Genomic DNA, 14,676 nt, shown 5'->3' with positions numbered 1-14,676 from the left:
CACACACACACACACACACACACACACATACACACACACACAGCGGATTATTACTCAACCTTGATAAAGGAGGACACCTTGCCATTCACAACAATGTGGATAAACTGGAGGCCACTGTGCTGAGTGAAATGGGCCAGGCACACAAAGACAAGGACTGCATGATGTCACTCATGTACGTGGGGTCTAAAAAAGTTGCAATCACAGAAGCAGAGAGTAGATGGTGGTTACCAGGAGCTGGGAGGTGAAGTGGGGAGATGTTGGTCAAAGGGCACAAACTTGCGGTTATAAGATGAGCACGTTCTGGGGATCTCGTGTACAGCGCAAGTGATGACGGAGATGATAAGTTGTGATCATCATTACATAGCAGATGACTATATCAAATCATCACATTGTATACCTTGTGTATACACAATTTTATTTGTACATTAAATATTTAAAAATATTTTAAAAAGTGACTTTCTTATAAACAATGACAACAAAAAAATAAGTCCGGGCCATGGAATGAGAGCTTTTAAAAAGTAATGTAACATGATACCAACAACTCAGAAAAGTAGTTTTGGAAGGAAGTTTGCTTTGGGATGAGGAGAAGGAACAGGAAACGGGGGCTATGAAGCGCTTCGTGTGTCTGGGTTAGAGTCCTAGGGCCTGAGCGTCGGGAGTTCGGCTGCCATGACATGGAGAGGGGCTCCGCACTCCGTGGCGTCCCCTCCTGAACTAAAACTGCAAACCATGTTGGCATAAACAGCACGGCTGAAGGCAACAGAGATCCAGCCTCATCCCATCAGTGCACAGAGAAAAGATCCTGCAAGCCCGGTGGGTCCTGCCAAGGTCATGCAGCAAATTAGCGGCTGCGTCAGGATGAGAACACAGAACGGAAGTTCACAGTGCCCTGGAAGGTCACCTCGCCTGCAGCCGCCTCTGGGGCACTCCGCTTTTCCTACAGCCCCACTGCTGGGAACAGTGCTGAAGACAATTAAGTACATTTCTTTTGTGAATAGATGATTCCAAATTCCTCACCAGATTTCTGCTTAGGTGTTCCTTTACCTTTTCTGAGCATTGCTTACAGTGTTCACCCGGCTTCCTTTGAGGATGTCAGGTGAGGGTCTGCTTATTACAGCGACATTAGGAGATAGTAAATTCCTCGTGGATCTTTGTTCATTGGCTGGGTTTCTCAGGGTGGTTTATCAAAACCTTGTGAACTTTTCTTCTGGCTCTTTATCAAAGGCTTAAGAAAGGCAGACTATTTGCATAAGATGAGGAAGAGAACAACCATTTTAAAAGATAAGAGTTGGAATGTATAAGCCTTTACAAACTGTTATTTCTTTCACTGGGAGGAAGTAAAAATGGGAGATAGTAAGGAGAGGCAATGGTATTGCAGATAGCATCATTCAGAGGATTTTGAAACCCGGTATAATTTATCATTATATAAGATGCCTTGGTCGGCAGGATCAAAAGCAACTGGCATTCTCTATCCACATGCAGCAATCGAATTGCCTCTTCAGAATCCCAGACAAACATTTCATTAGTTACCATTCATCAGTAAATTGGGATGAAACGCCAAAACACTTCTTTAAAAAGCTGGATTGCACTTCCTACATATGGTGCTTTAAAAAATAATCATTTATATTGCACTTTTCTTTCAAGTGTTCAAACGATGCTGCTTTCCAAATATTTGCATAGTCTTCATGACCCTCTTTTTCAGTCACAAGTATTATTCTTTTCATTTCTTAAGCAGATAAAGTAAGAGATGCAAACTGTTCCAACACATGAAGTCAGTCTGAATTTAGCCAAGAAAACCATAATGCTATGAAAAACTATTGAATTCAGACAACTGCAGACTCACTTTTTGCTTGAGATTGGCAAGCGTTCGACCAAAATGATTCAGTAAGCTCCATCAGAAACCTAAACTGGGTCAGGCAGATAGGTTTAATACTATGTGAACCTCTAGAGCTACGTGTTGACAAAATTCCTGATATTACGTCATGGATACAAAGTATAGAACAAGGGTCAGCTAGGAGCATCATCCATGGGCTGGGAGGACTAAGAGCATCATCCGAAGGCTGGGAGCACTAGGAGCATCAACCATGGGCTGGGAGCACTAGGAGTCTCATTCATGACTGGGAGCACTAGGAGCATTATCCAAGGACTGGGAGCACAAGGAGGATGATCCATGGGTTGGGAGCACTAAGAGTGTCATCCAACGACTGGGAGCACCAAGAATGTTATCCAAGGACTAGGAGCACTAGGAGCATCATCTTAAGACTGGGAGCACTAAGAGTGTCATCCATGGGCTGGGAGCACTAGGAGCGTCAGCCAAGGACTGGGAGCACCAGAAGCGTCATTTAAGGCCTGGGAGCAGACAACTGGTGAATCACAGGCTTCATTATTTTCCCCCTTATTCGGAGCAATACTGGGGCACTGGGACCTCCCAGCTTCCCATTAAGATGGAGAAGCCAGCCGCACACTAAGTCTTCATTGAGAACATGCAGAAAGGTCAGATTTTTAAAAAGTGAGTTTGCAGACATCAGCCAGCTGCCCAAGCAGTCAAGACTGGAGAAATCAGGATCCCAGACAGAAGGAGCCACCTAGAAGTGAGATGTTGCCTTCCTCTGTGCTGGGAGAGAGCCCAAGAAACCTGCCAGGCACTGACTGAGGGTCAGTGAAGCCGGCGAGGAGTTTGCTAATCCCATGCATGTGATGAGACTTAAGGAACGAGGATCCCAGAGAAAAGGGAGGTACAGGGGTGTCTTGGGCATCTCAGGATGCCATAACTGAATACCATAGACTAGTGGCCTTTAAGCAACAGACATCTGCTTTGTCACAGTATGGATGCTGGAAGTCCGAGATTAGGGTGCAGCATGGCTGGTCCCTGCTGAGGGCATCTCCTTGGCTCACAGATGTCCTCTGTCTTGTTGCGACCTCACCGAGCAGAGAGAGCCCTGGTGTCTGTTCCTCTTCTTCTAAGGGCGCTCATCCTATCATGAGGATCCCACCCTCACCATCTTATTTAAACCCATTTATCTCCCAAAGATTCCATCTCCAAATATAATCATACTGAGGGTTAAAGCTTCAGCGTATAGGCCAGGCCCATAGCTCAGGCCTGTAATCCCAGCACTTTGGGAGGCCGAGGAGGGTGGATCGCCTGAGGTCAGGAGTTTGAGACCAGCCTGGCCAAAATAGTGAAACCCTGTCTCTACTAAAAGCACAAAAAATTAGCTGGGTGTGGTGGTGGGTGCCTGTAATCTCAGCTACTTGGGAGGCTGAGGCAGGAGAATCGCTTGAACTTGTGAGGTGGAGGTTGCAGTGAGCCAAGATCATACAATTGCACTCCAGCGTGGGCAACAAGAGTGAAATTCTGTCTCAAAAAAAAAAAAAAATTCATCGTATGACTTTTGGGAAGAAATAAGCATTCAATCCATAATAAGAGTGCTCTGTCATAAACCTGTGACTTCCCCAAGAAAACATTCACTAAATTATTAGGGTGAAGGGGGGAAGATTCTAAGAAGATAAGCACAAAGCCGTAGAGTTTGGAACTTTTTATTTGATGGGGCTGAATTGGAGTTTAAAGGCCACGTAGGTGTTAGTAAATAGTCTGAGCTTTCGGTTAGGACCTTGAGGGGCGTCCTAGAAAGGAAAATGAGACTAATAGAAAGCCTTGCAAAAATAGCACCAAGAAAACAAAACACGCAAATAAACAAGAACGGCATTGTAGCCACAGGAACTCAGCCCATGATAGACTAAGGAGAACCCTCCCTCCGTGTGGATGCCAGAGGAAGGGTGCAGCCTTATCCGGAGCAGACAGCATCATGCAGAGCCGCCATAGATTCCATGCAAAACACGCAGCAATTTACAGATGATCGCCAGATGCAACCGAGAAAGCGGAAAATAGAAAGAGCTTCAGATTCTCCTGCCTCAGCCTCCTGGTGTGATCCCTCTATTGGGGTCACACACGTGGACTTAAGTAGCTCTGATTAATACCGTCAAGCAAAGATGAGAAATTTAATCAGAAAACTTAGATCCACAAAATAAGTCAACTAATGATTTTATCAGTAAAATTTCAGTCATTGAAACTAAGAACTTCACTGTTAAGTTTAAAAGCAACCTGGAAGACAGGATTGGATTATGGGATGATGAGTTAGTAGAAAATAACCTGGCCTGAGCAGAGGGAAGGAAAACAGAGGACAAGCACCAGGCATGTGAACATGGTGGAAAGTTTCGCTGTGGTTGGAATACCGGCACGGGAAGTAAGACAGAAGGCGGAAAGGAGAATTAAAGGGGTAATGCTGAGCCAGGTGTGGTGGCTCACGCTTGTAATCCCAGCACTTTGAGAGGCTGAGGCGGGCAGATCTCTTGAGGCCAGGAGTTCTAGACCAGCCTGGCCAACATGGGGAAACCCTGTCTCTACTAAAAATATAAAAATTAGCTGGGCATGGTGGTGGGCGCCTGTAATCCCAGCTACTCGTGAGGCAGAGGCACGAGAATCTCTTGAACCCAGGAGGCATAGGTGGCAGTGAGCTGAGATTGCGCCATTGTACTCCAGCCTGGGTGACAGAGTGAGGCTGTATCCAAAAAAAAAAAAAAAAAAAAGGAGAGAGAGAATGCAGAGAATTTTCCTAAACTGATGGTCAAACTCAAGTCATTGATGCACAAAGCACTAGGAACCCCAAGCAGCACAACTCAGAGCCGTTGTGATGACCCATGGCAACGAGAACTGCTGAAATCCCAAGATGAGAACAAAGTAACTACTATCTTCACTGGAGGAACACGGATTCTAATAATGTTGACATTTCAACAGCAGCAGTGGGAGCTGGGAGACAACAGAATGCTTCCTTAAAGCTCTGGAAGAAAATAACTGGCAACCTAGAGTTCAGCCTGAAGAAAACGTCCTTCACAGGTGAAGTCAGAATACATTTCCACCCCAAGCAAAAGCTGAAAGGTTTTGTTGCCAGAAGATACACAAAAATGAATATTAAAAGGAAAATTGCTTAAGAAGAAAGAAAATGATCCTAGAGAGAAACACAGAAATCCAGGAATAAAGTGAGAAAAAGGGTAAATTAGAAATATATATGTAAATATAAGTATTCACTGTACAATAGCAATAATACATGCTGTAGTCTAAAATAATAGAGATTAAAAATGCTTAATAAGGCCGGGTGTGGTGGCTCACGCTTATAATCCCAGCACTTTGGGAGGCCGAGGCGGGTGGATCACGAGGTCAGGAGATCGAGACCACGGTGAAACCCTGTCTCTACTAAAAATACAAAAAAATTAGCCGGGCGTGGTGGCGGGTGCCTGTAGTCCCAGCTACTCGGAGAGGCTGAGTCAGGAGAATGGCGTGAACCCGGGAGGCGGAGCTTGCAGTGAGCCGAGATTGCACCACTGCACTCCAGCCTGGGCGACAGAGCGAGACTCCGTCTCAAAAAAAAAAAAAAAAAAAAAAAAAAATGCTTAATAATAACAGTGAGTGATAACAGAAATTACATCTTCTAAGGTTATTTGATTGAGGAATAAATAGTCTTAACTTAACTTACACTACAATTCATAAAGGGTACATTTTATAACATTGAGTTTGTAATCCTAATCAGGATCAGAACTGTTTACAAAGTGAATAAAATAATACAGATGAAAAGTTTAAAAACATTTGCTTCAATCAAAAGTAGGTAAGAAGTAGAGAAAAGAAACATTAAGCAGATAAAAATATAGAACCACTTGTCCTTTGAAGGGACATGGATGAAGCTGGAAGCCATCATTCTCAGCAAACAAACAGAGGGACAGAAAACCAAACACGGCATGTTCTCACTCATAAGTGAGAGTTGAACAATGAGAACACATGGACACAGGGAGGGGAACATCACACGCCGGGGCCTGTCGGGGAACAGGGAGGGGAGGAAGAGCATTAGGACAAATACCTAATGTATGCGGGGCTTAAAATGTAGATGACGGGTTGATGGGTGCAGCAAACCACCATGGCACATGTATACCTATGCAACAAACCTACATGTTCTGCACATGTATCCCAAAACTTAAAGTACAATTTTTTAAAAAAGTAAGATGGCAGCTATGATCCCAAATGAATTAGTAATTATATTAAATGCAAATGAGCATATTTATTAGCAGAATAATATTATCAGAAGAGATATAAGTGATTCTGTACTGTTATCCGTTTATTACTTTTGGGCTCCAAATCCAGGTTTGTAGCCTGGTTTGTGAAAAAGGATCTGGGCCTTTTAAAGATTTTTTTACCGTGCCATCTGGCACGAAGTCAGGTTTTGCAAATAGATGGCTGCAGAGACACTGCAGGAGAAAAGAGTTTTGCTTCCTGGTTCTGGTGTGCTCGCTTGGCAGACCGCTCCAGAGGTGCAGCTTCCCTGGCAGCAGGTCCCTCTAGATGTGTGGCATCTCTGACACCAGGCTCCTGCGGATGTGTAGCCTCTCTGGCACTAGGTTCATCGAGATGGGAGCTCCTTGGACACCAGGTTTTTCCAGATGTGCAGTTTCTCTGGCACTTAGCTCCTGCAGATATGTGGCTTCTCTGACACCAGGGTCCTGCAGATGTCAGCTTCCCCAGCCCCAGGCTCCATGGTGGTTCATGCACCAGCTAGTGGTCTCACAGAGCACCCTATCTCAGATGGTTTCACAGAAGAAGGCCTTTGGAGAGACACCTGTCATCCAACCGCTTTCCCCAGCACCCCAGGATTTCTGACAAGCCCCAGGAGGCAGATCTCCACTGCAGCACTGCAGTCACCCCTCTGACTTCCAGTGAGTCCCACTGGCATTCACAGGCTCTGGATCTCACTCTGGGGCAGGTAAGGGGCAGGGACCTTTCTGGGGCACTCAGCCCTCAAGGTAATGGCTGCTTTATTTCTACATGCCTTAGAATTCTCGTTAGTTGTTACCACCATCTTCTGTTGTAGTTAATCATAATTTATATTAAACTTCCTTCTTCAACTTACTACATGGTTTCTCTTTCTAGATTGACCGAGGGCTGAGGCTGATAAAGATCCCACATGAATGATTAATTACATTATGCACAAGTGGGTTACATACTCTTAACTTACAGAGTAAGACTACAAAAATGGGTAAATAATTTCTATGCTGCTTAGAAAAAATACATCTTAAATCCTAGGATATTATAGTGACTAAGAGCAACTTTATGCCAATAAATGTAAATGGTATAAAAATGGAAAATTTCTACCAAAACAGTACTTATCAACATTGACACTAGACAAAACAGCTAATCTGAATTGTCCTATGTCTATAACAAAATTAAATCTGCAATGTAGAACTTTTACACAAAGAAGTCTCTAGCCTCAAATAATTTTGGTAATTATTTTTGGTAACAATTTAAGGGAAAATATGCCAGTTTTGCACAAGATCTTCCAAAGAATACAAAAAAGGGAGGACATCTCAATTTATTGTATGAGACCAGCAAAACCTTCCTACCAAACCTGATAATAACATCACAACTAAGGACAATTATAGATCACTCTTTCTCATGAGCATTTTTGTAAAATGTGTAACAAAAATATTAGAATGTTGAATCTAGTGATGTATGAAAACAATACGATGTCATGACCAAGTTGGGGTTATTCAAGGAATGCAAGGCTGGGTACCGGGCCGGCTTTTCCAGACGTAAGGAGAAATACACCATGTTCTTTGACTTGAAGACTCAATGTTATAATAGTGTCAGTTGCCCATCAATTTGTCAATGGATTCAATGCAATTCTCATCAAAACCTCAACAAGTTTTTGTGGAAACCAACAACCTGATACTTAAATATCTATGGAAATGCCAAGGGTAATAAATAGCTGAAACAATTTCAAAAAGAAAAAAACATTTGGTGACTTAGATTTCAGGACTTATTATAAAGCTACAGTAATATAAACAGTGTGATAGTGACAGACGCATATAAAAATAAATTTTGAAAAAGCAGTATAGAGAGTCCGGAGACAAACTGACATAGTATGATCAACGAATTCACAGCAAAATTACCATTCTTCTGCATGGGTAAAATGGGCTTTAAAAAGATTGCACCAGATCAATTGAACATTCATATGGAAATGAAGTTAACCTTGATTCCCATTTCATAGCATACACTAGAAAATCGGTTTCAAATGGGCCATAAACTTAAAAGTAAATCATAAAGCACCGAAACTTCTACTAGACACAGTGGAAAAAGATCTTTATGAAGTTGTAGTATTAGAAACAGTCCTTAAACAAAGCCAAGTAGCATTAACTTTAAAGCTAAAAGAAATATTTTACTAAGCATAAGAACTTCTGCTCATCAAAACATACCATTAGGAGAGTAAAATGCAAGCCACAGAGTAGGATAAGATTTTACGATACATATATCTACTCACAAACCAGAATATTTAAATAACTTTTACAACAATAACGGGTAAATGCTTGATAAGTCACTTCACAAAAGATGGTATCCAATGGCCTATAAACTTATAAAGTGTATGCTCAGCATCATTACTCGCATGTGTGCTCGAGAATGGGCTAAAAATTTGACAGTATTAAGTGCTCACAAGGATGTGGAGCCACAAGTGTTCTCATGTATGGAAGGTGGAATTAAAGTTGGGACAACTCCTTTGGAACATGAATTGGCAGCACCTACTACAGTGGAATACACACTTACCTTTGGACCTAGTCATTCCACTTCTAAGTATCTATTCCAAAATATGTACACCGAAAGATCTGTGCAAGAATAGTCACAGCAATGCCATTCCTAATAGCCCCAAATTAAAAACAGCCTATCAAGTGTCCATCAAGGGTAGCATGGATGAGAGCTGGTCATATATTTATATAATGAAATGCATGAAATGAAAATAAATGTTGGGACCCCCAGATCACTAAGCCAAACTGGAAACTATGTCAGGCAAACCTGCCTTCCATTTTATTTCTAAATATGATAACTACAAAGATTTAAAAAGCTACATACCTCCCTCACAATTTGCCAACAAGGAAATTCCCTGTGGGCCTCCAGATCTTTACCTAAAACAGTTCTGTTGAATTTTACCCTGGCAATGTAACCTGGTAGCTTATCTTCACAGGTGCAGGACAGAAAGGCATCCTCCACTCACCTGAGTCTAATGCATATCTGATGGCTTCCTGTGCCCTATTATTTATGTAAAAATTCAGATTTACCGAGCCAGACCAAATTGTGTTTTTAGTGAAAGGCTGGTCAAGGACTCAAATGAACACGATCTTTTGTCTCTTATCTACTTAGGACCTGGAAGCCCCTGACTCTACATCTGCCTTTCTGGACCAAATCAATGTACATCATACACATATTGATTGATGTCTCATGTCTCCCTAAAATGTATAAGCGAAAGCTGTACCCCAACTACCTTGGGCACATGTCGTCAGGACCTCCTGAGGCTGTGTCACGGGCATGTCTTTAACCTTGGCAAAATAAACTTTCAAATTAATTGAGATCTGTCTCAGATATTTTGGGTTTACAAATGCTACAGAGCAGTGAGCAATACCGAACTGAGGCTGCATGCAGTAACATCAACAAATGTCACAAACACATGATTGTGTGAAAGAAACCAGGCACAACAGAGCACACAGCTAATCTACAGTGATGAATGGCAGGATAGTGCCTCCGTTGACACGCAACTGAGTTGGAAGGGGCACAGTGGAGGTTTCCTGGACATTGGTATTTTCCTGTATCTTGAGTGGGCAGTGGTTGCATGGGTGTGTTCAATGTTGTAAGAGCTTATGAAGCTGTGCATTTGTCATTTGTGCCTGTTTTTGTCTATGTTATCCTTCATTAAACAGTAATAAAAGGTTATTTTTACAGCAGTGGATCTCTTACTCTCGTCGTGTAGCTTAGTGATCATAAGCGCTGCCTCACTTCCCATGGGTGAGACTCACATCTGCCTCAGGAAATTTCTACAAGCTATATTTTTTACTTTCATGTGCCCACTGGATTTCTTTTATACTAGACTTCATTTCAAACTGTGAGCCTGAACAATTTTTTTGATATTTTGGTTCTCAGTCTCCAAAAGATTTCTGACACTGATTTTCAGATATATCTTGATTCCAGATTCCATAGACCATGGAGGAACCCAGGTGAATCCCATATACTGCCCTGGCTGTAAGAATCCCAACTTAAATATGACTCCTACATTTTCACTTGTGCAGCAAAGCATCCAGACTGTTTTCTCTATGTGACTCTTTCTTTCAGTGGGGCCATAACATCAGCATAGAATCACTAAGGAAGGGCACAGCCTTGGGGTGATCTTCTGTACATCCCACTCCTCAATTCAATAGGAAACTGCTGTTAGTTAGCTATTAGCAGAGATGAGCAATTCTCTTTTCCTGTCCCTGAGGATAGTATAGTCAATTCTGGAATCTGCTAAATAAAATACAACATGGTAAGTGTTACATTCAGGTACCAAGAGAATAAAAGAGAAGAGAAATCTGACCAGTGATAACTTCCCGAAGAATTTGGTGACTGGGCTGAGTCTTACTACGTAAGGAAACATTGTACAAGCAAGTGGCAGAGCATTCTAGGGAGTGAGAAATGCATGAGCAAATGCATGGTTGGCATGAAACAGATTAATGTCTTGTGGAGACTTTCTGCTCCTTTATTGCTGGAGGTGAACAATGGTGACATGTGTTACAACTTTGCTAAAACCTACCAGCCATCCAACCAAACAACCAGCCAACCATCCAGACAACCAACCACCATCACCACCAACAAACCCAAGAAAACCAGGTCTTCCTAGGACTCAAAGGATGATTCAAAGTACTGCCATATGCTTGTAGAGATTTCCATTGGCCTCAACTTTACCGTAAGATCAATTACTGCTTGGATGCCTTTGGTGTCACTTCCAGGCCTGGAGAACCGGCTCAGAGTAGCCTAGGACCTTCTGCTCTCCTACTCCTGGAGGTGCCATCAGATAGGATGGTGTGCTGGTGATTGCTGACCAATTGGATGTCCACAAAAACATTATTGTATTAATGCATTAATGCACGTGTGCTAATGTACATGAACATAGCTTATTATTAGTTTTAATGATAATAAGGATGTGATACATAATATTTATAAATAATAATAAATACCTAGTACTCTTTTTTATAAATTTTGTACAAAAACGATTTTCATTAAATGCTTAAAATTTTTTTTTTCACAACTCCTCATCAGTTGTAACAAACGTACTACTCTGGTGGAGAATGTTAACAGTGCTGTTGGCTTTGCAGGTATGCGGCGAGGATAGTATAAGGAACATTTTTGTTTCTACTCAATTTTGCTGTAAACTTAAAACTACCCTAAAACAACAGAGTCTACTGAAAAAACAACTCTTGCCCTATAGCCGAATTATGGTTTCCCATTTGTAAATTGATGTAGTTAAAACATCAATGCTGGTTAACGTTCTCCTTGATGTAATGCATACCCAGTCAGATGGAGGGGGTTGGTGGACATGCATGCCAGAACTTCACACGTTGGTCAGTGGTATGTGTGGCTTCTTTGCTAAATCAGATAATAGTTTTTGGATACTGGAAGAATACTTCCTCAGTTTTCGAGCTGTTCACAATGTGATGGCTGCGGATATCCCACAGGTTTTAATGTAATCTGCATTACTAATATTTTTCTCCATCATAAATCTGGGCAATCAACAAAGCACTATATCAAGCCCTGATTCGTGGGCATGCCAATGTCTATGGTGAAATTTCTCTCACTGGGTCCAGTTCCAAGTTGCCGACGTGGTGTTACTGAATGAGCACTGGAGAGGCCTGCACCAGCTCACTGTGCTGCCGGGTCCCACCGCGCAGATACAGCAGGTGCAAGCGACCTCAAGGGGATGGAGCACGGTACAGCACAGTGCAATAATCAGGAAGCGAGAGCCCAAGCAGTTCTCATTTTTACTATTTTTGCTTTAACTAATTTATTTGATTGTAAGTTTCTATAATTTAGTTTTTAGTAATGACTATATTTAAAGAGCAGCTCAAGGCTGGGCGCTGTGGCTCACGCCTGTAATTCTAGCACTTTGGGAGGCTGAGGTGGGTGGATCACCTGAGGTCAGGAGTTCAAGACCAGCCTGACCAACATGGTGAAACCCCCATCTCTACTAAAAATATAAAAATTAGCTGGGCATGGTGGCATGTGCCAGGAATCCCAGCTACTCGGGAGGCTGAGGCAGGAGAATCATTTGAGCCCAGGAGGCGGAGGCTGCAGTGAGCTGAGATTGTGCCATTTTACTCCAGCCTGGGCAACATGAGCGACACTCCCTCTAGAAAAAGAAAGAACAGCTCACAAAATGTCTGAAATTTAACAGTCAGTTCTCGTGAGCTGGTACAAACCATCTTCAGCATGTTGTACCATTATTGAAAATCTTGGCCCAAATGCTCCATATATATCTCACTAAACACTCTGAGCTATGGCTTCTTATTTTCATTTTACAGAAAAAAGAGGGCTCATGGCTATAAAGATAGTTGCAAAAAACGCACATAGCATTTAATAGGCAGTGCCCCCATGACACCTAGACAATTTTTTTTCTAACATTACTTTACAGTCAAATAATAATAATAAAAAAAAGACAAGGACTCTATATACTGGCCCAAAGAAGTTTACAACTCTGGTAATATCCATACAAACTATATGTGAATAACTATTAAAAATTTATTATGCATTGTTTCTCTGTTTGTTTAGAGGTATGATGTTATGTTACTTTTGTTCTATGAAAGATCCTTTTAAAAACTGATTTCAGTGTGTTTAAATTCCTGAGCATAATGACTTCCAAACATTTCTACTTCAATGTGTAATTTCCCTGGCAACAAAGCAAACACACACACCAGAGCACAGGAGCACAGAACAACACACAGGTGAACCCACAAAAGGAGCCCGTTTTGGGTGCCTTGGGGTTGAGTCTACTTGCACTGGAAGAACTTGTATAGAAAGCAAGGATGTTCTCAGAAACTTCCCTGAGCATGACCTGTCCCTGGGGACAGAGATTTGAACCAGGAATGTCCCTGTCAGCTGGACACCCATTTGTCATCCTTGCTTTCCCTCAAAGGAAATCAGCTCCTTAAGCACAAGGTTCTCAGAGCCGATGGTCCAAGTACTCCAGGCAATTCCAGTATGTCAGCATGCCCTCTTCCCTGGTAATGGTGACACAGTCCAGGTAAGAAAGAGATGGACCTTGAAATACAATTGTTTAGAATTTGGTGTCCTTCACATCTGTTGAAAACCGACAACAGACCAAAAAAAAAAAAACCCAAAACAAAAACAAATCCAAGATGATGACTTATAATGTTTCCAGGCATTATTCTGCATTTCAAGCAGGGAAATCCCAGGGGAGCAGGGGAGGCAGAGCACTGTGCTAGAGGGAGGAGAGAGGACAGAGGGGCATCGGTGTTACGGAAACCTCAGCCTCTCCTCCACCACCTCCTCCGATTGGACACTGGACATGTCTCACAGCCCCGTTTATCCCCGTGAACTTGCCTGCTGTGCCCTTGTGGACCTGTATGGTTAACAAAGGTGGTGCAGGTACGGTGTCTGGCTGTGGTAGATGTTCAGTCCACAGTAGCTCCTCATGTCCTCAGGGATGGTCAAAGTGCTTTCATCCTGTCTGCGCGGTGGCACTTGCCATAACACACTTCATCTCCCTGTGACTGCCCTTTCACCAAGCGAGTTTTTCAAGCATACATCACAAACACCTCCTCTTATTCATGAGGATTTCTGGCACTTGGCTTATTGCTTGGCACAGAGGACTTCCTCAAAAACCGAGTCACGGATTTTCAAAAAATATGTTGTGTATGCATATTTGATTGTATGAAATTATGTTCATGGCCAGGTGTGGTGCCTTGTAATCCTAGCACTTTGGGAGGCTAAAGCAGTTGGATTGCTTGAGCTCAGGAGCTTGAGACCAGCCTGGAAAACATGGCGAAACCCAGTATCTACAAAACAAACAAACAAACAAAAAATTGGCCGGCCATGGTGGTGTACTCCTGTGGTACTAGCTACTGGGGAGGTTGAAATGGGAGAATCATTTGAGCCCGGGAGGTCAAGGCTGCAGTGAGCTGTGATTGAGCCACTGCACTCCAGCCTGGGAAACATAGTGAGATGCTATCTCTAAATAAATAAATAAATAAAATTATGTTCATGGTTTATACATGATAAATACAAAAACCCTATACTCAACACTCTATTGTACCAGAATTATTCAACCACCTCCTCACCATCCCATTTTTCACAATTATGAACGTAAAGTTCATAGCTTTCTTAAATGGGCAGATTGACATTTCTACATGGGTAAATTTCTAGAAGTAGAGTTTCTGAGCCATAGCATATATACATTTGAAGGTTCCTGATACCTGTTGCATAACTGGCCTCTGAAAGTTTTTGAGATAATTACTCTTACATGTGGCCATTCATTAATTTTAACATATTGAGCCATTGTTCCCTGCTGATTTTTAAGGTTAGGACCACTCTACCCATGTGCTACATTGTATCATAAATCAGCTCTGTTCTTGTACTTTCCACTCTTTTCCATTATGAGGCAGTTTTCTAGCTCCAGTAAAATGCTTCTTTAATTATTGTAGCTTTATACATTTTTTATAATGTTAAGAAAAATATTTTCTATAATATAGTCATTTTTTTTCTAATGAACTTTAGACATAGTTTGAATTTTTAACCCAATTGTAATCTTTCACTAAAGATAT

This window comes from Hylobates moloch, unplaced genomic scaffold (assembly GCF_009828535.3).
Source record: "Hylobates moloch isolate HMO894 unplaced genomic scaffold, HMol_V3 SCAFFOLD_13, whole genome shotgun sequence".
In the NCBI taxonomy this organism is placed as follows: domain Eukaryota; kingdom Metazoa; phylum Chordata; class Mammalia; order Primates; family Hylobatidae; genus Hylobates; species Hylobates moloch.
The sequence above is the reverse complement of the archived record's forward strand: the minus strand, read 5'-3'. Positions refer to the sequence as shown.